Source organism: Berghia stephanieae, chromosome 5 (assembly GCF_034508935.2).
Source record: "Berghia stephanieae isolate SIO BIC M18660-M18661 chromosome 5, UCSD_Bste_1.3, whole genome shotgun sequence".
Classification (NCBI taxonomy): domain Eukaryota; kingdom Metazoa; phylum Mollusca; class Gastropoda; order Nudibranchia; family Aeolidiidae; genus Berghia; species Berghia stephanieae.
The window spans coordinates 73,225,111-73,232,610 of NC_088364.1; the positions used below are offsets into that span (position 1 = coordinate 73,225,111).

The 7,500-nt window shown below is 38.5% G+C and overlaps 1 protein-coding gene across 1 annotated transcript in view; it reads right to left on the minus strand.

The window, feature by feature from the left end:
* The window catches only part of LOC144973575 (protocadherin Fat 4-like), a 109,342-nt gene extending 102,693 nt beyond the window's left edge, over positions 1-6,649 (minus strand). Inside the window, exons 1-2 of the mRNA XM_078916200.1 lie at positions 6,501-6,649; positions 2,973-3,208 (exon numbers count right to left, since the gene is read on the minus strand). The gene's annotated coding sequence lies outside the window, so the exon portion shown is untranslated. The remainder of the gene's footprint in view (positions 1-2,972; positions 3,209-6,500) is intronic.
* Positions 6,650-7,500: the final 851 nt, after the last annotated feature.

A 7,500-nucleotide genomic window follows, 5' to 3' on the forward strand; every position in this document is an offset into this window, starting at 1 on the left:
GTACCTGATCATTAACAGCGTTGTCTTTGTCCGAAAAATTGTAATATCGCCTAACAGGCGTTATGTCCCGTCCTACATGTTAAATGTTGCTGTTGACCAGGGACCCCTTGTAAAGCGCTTTGAGCACGTTTAGTGGAAATTGCGCTATATAAAAGCTCATTTTTAATCTTTTAATTTAAAATTTTGACCAAACAACTCGTCCTTCAAATATCGATCAGAGGTTATTTTAATCGATCGATATTTGAAGAACCAGTTTTCTGGCCACCATTTTAAATATTATGTGTTTTATTGTTCCGGGTACGGCACCATGAAACGAAGCAATAGGGAATGAGATTAGCGGAATGTAGCGTCCCTTGATTGGACGTCACCGGCGAAGAAGTTATTAGAGAGAGAACGTCATTATGGTTCGCGCATGCGTCTCTCGTCCTCGCTTCCGGTGAAACCGCGCGGTTAGTTAAATTATAGTTTCTCAGCGATCTTTAAGTTGACGTTCTCTCTGTAAGGTGACGTCCAATCAAGGGACGCTACTCTTCCGCTAATCTCATTCCCTATTCCTACTTCTGATCCGTTGAGTGCAGTTTCCATCTTTGTTGGCAACGAATCCAAACGCATTGAAGAGGCGAAGGTTCCTTAGTCAGTGGCTGGAGTGCTGTCACTGATTGAAAACTATGGCTTCACAAGTGTGTCCCAGCGACATGACGTAATCAAAGTATATGATCGTACAAGATCAGAGATTTTTTTAACTTACACTAGCTACCTAACGAATGAAGATGACGTCATACCGCGTTTTGTTTTTATTTAAAAGTCAGTATGGGTCGGGCTTTAACAAAAGGTAGTATCTTCATTCATTCTATTTTCAATTTTTAAAAGTTATGATGTCTTTATTTCTAAATCAGAGGAAACATGCAACTATGTTAAATACTTTCTCAGCGATCTTTAAGTTGACGTTCTCTCTGTACGGTGACGTCCAATCAAGGGACGCTACTCTTCCGCTAATCTCATTCCCTATTCCTACTTCTGATCCGTTGAGTGCAGTTTCCATACTTGTTGGCAACGAATTCAAAGGCATTGAAGAGGCGAAGGAACCTCTTGAATTGAGATAATGGGTTTTGAGTATTCCAGGAAAGCGAGATAGTTCGTGTGCCTTGTCAGAGTCGTAGTATATTATCTGTAATGCGTGTGTGTATGTGTGTGTGTGTGTGTGTGTGTGTTTGTCTCTGTGTGTGCATGTGCTATGTTCTCAATGCGAGATAAAAGCACATCAACATTCATTTTAGGATTTGAGAGACGATTGTATCATATTATTTAGGTGCTACAGAAACAGTGATGAAAAGAATTATTTTGGCTTATGGCACCGTCGTCACAGTCATTATCATGATTGATTATTGTCTTGTTTGTCGTTATCGCCATCATCGTATTATCCACCAACACTACTATAACCACCGTCCCCAAAAGTATCATTATCTCCGTTGCCATCGCCACCACCACCACCATCATCATCAACATCATCATCATCATCATCATCATCATCATCATCATCATCATCATCATCATCATCATCATCATCATCATCCTCGTCATCATCATCAGCAGCAGCAGCATCATCCTCGTCATCATCATCATCATCACCACCACCACCATCATCATCATCATCATCATCATCATCATCATCATCATCATCATCATCATCCTCTCCACCACCACCACCATCATCATCATCATCATCATCATCATCATCATCATCATCATCATCATCATCATCTTCATCATCATCATCATCACCACCACCATCATCATCATCATCATCATCATCATCATCATCATCATCACCATCATCACCACCACCATCACCACCACAGCCACCACCAACAATAACACGTCTGTGTTGATTCTAACCTCCTGTTTGTGATTAACCCTATTAATTCACTGTCTGTCAACAACGATGATGATAACAAGTTTAGACCAGTAACAACTGTTGAGTCCATATCTCACCTCAAAGTTTGATGTTATAATGACCCACGGTCCAGATAACAACACACTCACAGATAGTTATTGTAATATTCACAATTCACATAGCTTAACGAAACACGCATGATTAAATCACTGATAATATTTTCAACATGAATCATCAACTATTTTCTGGATTTTTTTTTCTTCATATAATGTTATATTGCCATAAAATTGTTTGTCTATTACCACTACCACCACCATCACCACCATATTTAGTCCCAACATCATCACATCCAAAATCACCAACCATCATCTCTATTACTACAACTGATTACACCAACTAGTAACGCCATTAACATCCCTATCATCACCTTCATCACCGCTACTTCCACCATCATCTCTATTACTACAACGGATTACACCAACTAGTAACGCCATTAACATCCCTATCATCACCTTCATCACCGCTACTTCCACCATCGTCGAATCATTCCCATAATCAATACCTTCACCAAAACCCAATATTATTTCTATCATAAATTCTACCGCGACCACAACTAACACAACCATCAACATTACCATTACCACCACCACCAACAACAACACTAACAACATCATCACTATTCTTCTGCTACGTCCTCCTCCTCCTCCTCCTCCTCCTCCTCCTCCTCCTCCTCCTCTTCTTCTTCTTCTTCTTCTTTTTCTTCTTCTTCTGCTTCTTCTATCTTCTTCTTCTTCTTCTTCTTCTTCTTCTTCTTCTTCTTCTTCTTCTTCTTCTTCTTCTTCTTCTTCTTCTTCTTCTTCTTCTTCTTCTTCTTCTTCTTCTTCTTCTTCATTTTCTTCTTTTAAAAAAAAATAAAAAAACAAAAACAACACCAAAACCAACAACATCGACAACAATAACAACAACAACAACAGCAACAATAACAATAACAACAACAACAACAACACAACCACCAACAACAACAAGAACAAAAGAAAGCAAATAATCGACACCAGCCCAATTCAAATAATCACATTACCATAATTTTTTTGTTGCCGATTTAGATAGGTTGGTTTCCATTTCACTTCCCGATATAGATACCATCCTTTAGAAGAAAACACAAACAGCGTCTCTTATTCTTTACAAATCCTCTGTATGCACGAAAAGTCCTTGACAACCAATAATTAATTACACACCGATCCTGTGTGTTGTTTACATCGACATTGCGTCATAACAAGACAATGTGCGTTATTTCCATTTTCAATACACGCAACTCTGAAAACAAATTAACGGATATCGATTAGAGAGAACACAATCAATTGGAATTTTTATTTTTATTTTCTAAATCAATAAGATGAATCAGCGGCTATGAATGTAATATAATCATCCTGAAATCCATCTTGTTTTGGCCAGAATTGTCCTAATAGCTATCTATATTAATTTACAATAAACAGCTGAAGAGGTGTGTTTTAAAATTGAAAAAGATTGAGCTTTACATAGCGCAATATCCATTAAATGTGCTCAAAGCGCTTTACAAGGGGTCCCTGGTCAACAGCAACATTTAACATGTAGGTCGGGACATGACGCCTGTTAGGAGATATTACAATTTTTCGGACAAAGACAACGCCATTAAAGGCCAGGTACTCATTTTACACCTGAGTACTGTGAGAGAATGTGAGTAAAGAGCCTTTTCCAAGGACTCAACTATGCGCTGAGCGTGAGGCTCGAACCTAGGACCTACCGATCGAAAGCGAGTGTCATACCACTAGACCACATAGCCGCACGATACCAGGCAAAGCAGAAAGAAAAATACGAGAAAATACCATACAAAAGCATCAGCCTGTCATTCAAAGCGGAAAGAACAATACAAAAAAAAAATCGTTCCAAATGCTTCGAGTCCAGGCAGATTGATTTTTTTTTTTATAGGGAATGAAATTAGCGGAACAGTAGCGTTCCTTGATTGGACGTCACCGGCGGAAAAGATATTAGAGAGAGAACGTCATTTTGGTTGTGCGCATACGTCTCTCGTCCTCGCTTCCGGTGAAAGCGGCATGAGACACTTCACCGAAAGCGAGGACGAGAGAGACGCATGCGCAAAACCATTTTGACGTTCTCTCTGTAAGGTGACGTCCAATCAAGGGACGCTACTCTTCTGCTAATCTCATTCCCTATTTATTTATTCTTTTTAGATGAATTTCTCTTCCATTTTTCTCTCTGCGTTGCTTGGCACCATTTCAGATCGTTACCCTCCACCAGACTAACAGACTATAGATATAATGAAGTTGACGTCACTCTAGTCTTTGTTACTGTTTTTTGCCTAATTTCAATACACAGACAATAGAACTTTTTTTGAGTTTCTGTCTTACAACATGTGACAGATCACACGAAAATAAACAACATCCAATTTATGATGTTTGATTGTCTTTTGTTTACCAGATGAAAGAATAAAGTGATATTGATATTCTATAGATAGTATGCAGATGACGTCACTCAGGTCTTTGTTATTATTTTTTGCCATCCGCGTTTATGAGTAGTGCTCACTGAACTGTGTTAACCCGACTATAAACGTTCATGGATACACACGGTTTTGTGTGTTGGTCCGTTATACTTCCGGATGGCAATGTTATGAGCTTCTAAGCCAAGCGCATACTATCTATGTAAAAAACAAAAAAACAAAACAAAAACAAAAAAAAAAAAAAAAAAAAACAAAAAAAAAAAAAAAAACACACACACAAAAAAAAAGAAATGTTTCCGACACTTCAAGATACAATGCAACCTAAATATAATATTTGACTGTCTCTTGTTTTCCAAATGAAAGAATAATTTGCTAATAATATTCTTCAAAACAAAAGAGGTATTTCCGTTACTTGAAGGACAATCAAGATTCAATGCAATCAAAAATATCTGACAAAGTAGGACGCCAAAGGCTCTTTGTTTAGGGAATTTATTAGTGAGCACTATGACCACGTGGTACTTATTCAAGAAGTCAATCTGAAAAAGGGATATTGATGGAACGAAATTGACGTCATTCAACTATTTGTTATTGTTTTTTTAGACAGCCATTTTAATTATTAGTTTTAACTAAATTCTACGAAACAGAATATAAACGTTTAATGTGACACATTGTTATGTGTGTTGGTACATTGTAGATAGTATGCGTTTGGCTAAGAAGCTCACAACATTGCCACCCGGAAGTATAACGGACCAACACACACATCTCTGTGTAACCATGAACTTTTATAGTCTGATTGATACAGTTATGTGAGAATTACTCATAAACGGTGATAGCAACAAAAAAACAACAACAAAGACCCGAATGACATCCACTTCATTCTATAAATAGCCGGCTGGCGGATGTGAGTACATCGATTGGATTCAATAGTCTGATGTCACGTCGCCCAGCAACGGCGGCCATCGTGGTTCTAAACAAAAGAAAATCGGTACTTTGTATTCTTCATGCTGGCTAGAACTTTTCATAATATGTCTTTTCATCAGAGTGTGTAAAAGTCAAAACATGATCAGATTTATAATGATTTTTTTTTCCTCTGGACACGCTTTTATGCTCGTCGGAGAAATATTTCATAAGGGCGTCCGCCATTGTTCCGATAGTTTAGAGCCAGTTACTAAGTTACCATGCGTCATTACGAGGGAAGTGACGTTACGGCTCTTGAAGCGTATTGGTGGTATGCGTACGTATGTGTAACCTTAACTGTTTGTTGTCTTATTGATATGATTTAGTGAGAACTATTCATTAATTTGACTGCCTAAAAAACGATAACAAAGAGCTGAGTGACGTCAATTTCATTCATTCTATATCTCACTAAACTCTCTCTCTCTCTCTCTCTCTCTCTCTCTCTCTCTCTCTCTCTCTCTCTCTCTCTCGACTTTTAAGGTTACACATAGTTTTGTGTGTTTGTTTTGGCGGGCACATCTGGAGAGCCTTTTACTTAACCGCATACCGTCTCAACATTACCTGTCACTGCCGACAGAACTCATTAACATTCCTGATCAAGAACAATATTCACATAATTTCTATATTTTTTTTACACAGTCCAGTATATTTAACTTAATACACATATCGTATTATAACTACCATCGAATTCAATCAATATCACTGCGTTTAGAAAGAGTAGGTAAATGTAAGTTTCGTGTGCTCAAAAACTGAAAAGACAAACTTAACTTCTGTCTTTTAGCAAACAATTGAACAAAAGAGAAATAAGAATTAGCGAAATTCAAGACCAGATTTGTTGCTTTTATTTGACTCCACGCCTTATTGAATTCAACACTCTTAAAATAGCACAAGGATCCAGTCTTTCTTTGGGTGTAAAAATAAATATAATCATAATCAATATCTTGCCTTGTCGTTCATGAATGAATGAACATGTGACGAAAGTGAATCAACTCAACCATTGTTTTCTCATTTCTGTAACAAAACTCTCCTCAATAAACTTAAGTATTCTTACAAAAACACTTTATTTAGAGAACGTAAAGACCAGTCAAATAATTTACCAACGGACATGCTTCGTTTCGTTACATTTTAATAATAAATTAGTGAATTTATAATTACTTGAGTGCACTCGAGAACTGCACCTTTTCCATGGTTGACGATACGATACGATACCAGCCACCAGACACAGACGATCAAAGTTTGGGCTCCATAAATTAATAACCCAAACATTTGTTGTCAGCGTTATGACGATTTCGATTTCCAATGATGGAGGAATCGACGCCTTGTTTCCTGTCACGTGATGTAAGAGATAAAGCGTGTCTGCTGCTGCTGCCAACAACACACCACGCCCATATTCCAAGCACTACGACGGCAGATTGTACGTAGTAGTAGTAGGTAGTCCTTCAGATCCATTCGGCCCATGGAGCCGGAGTTTTATCCCGATGTCTATAGCGTGAAACGGACAATAGCAATTGCTTGCTACCCTTTGGATAGGACGCTAGTCTATCGAAAAGTACTTTCCGCCAGATCTAACAGACCCAGCTACCCAATGACTGCTGGATGGACAGGGGGTGAGTGGGGGGGGGGTGTCAGAAAAAAAATCTCGACTGTACCCGGGATCGATCTCGGCCCCTTTGCGTGTGACGCTAGTGCTCTACCAACTGAGCCTTCAGGACCCCCAGACTGTGCGTCGGTAATGAAAAAAAAATGTGCCCAGTCGTGCTAAGAAAAAAAAAACAGTTGGTGAGGACTTGATGCTTGAAATTTCATTTCAATATCTCGGGCCCGACGTTTTGTCCTCGGGAATGACACCTAACACACAGTACCCAACTCTACTCATGTGTGAATGAGTACCTGGCTATAGGCAGGGATGGGTATTGTAAGAGTGCTGGTGCAAAATTGACGCCTAATAGGCAATTGGTCCTGTATAAAAGATAATTAAGGTTCCATATCGCATGCTGAAGAAATAAATGAAACATTGTGACTCGCATTGAGCGTGGTAAATTCGTGGAAATGCGCTGTATGAATATTTCTCTGTCCTGGCCACCAAAAGTATAGAACAAATTAGATATGGAAATACAGACATGTCTATCCCCTGTAATGTTAAGAAACTTTTGAA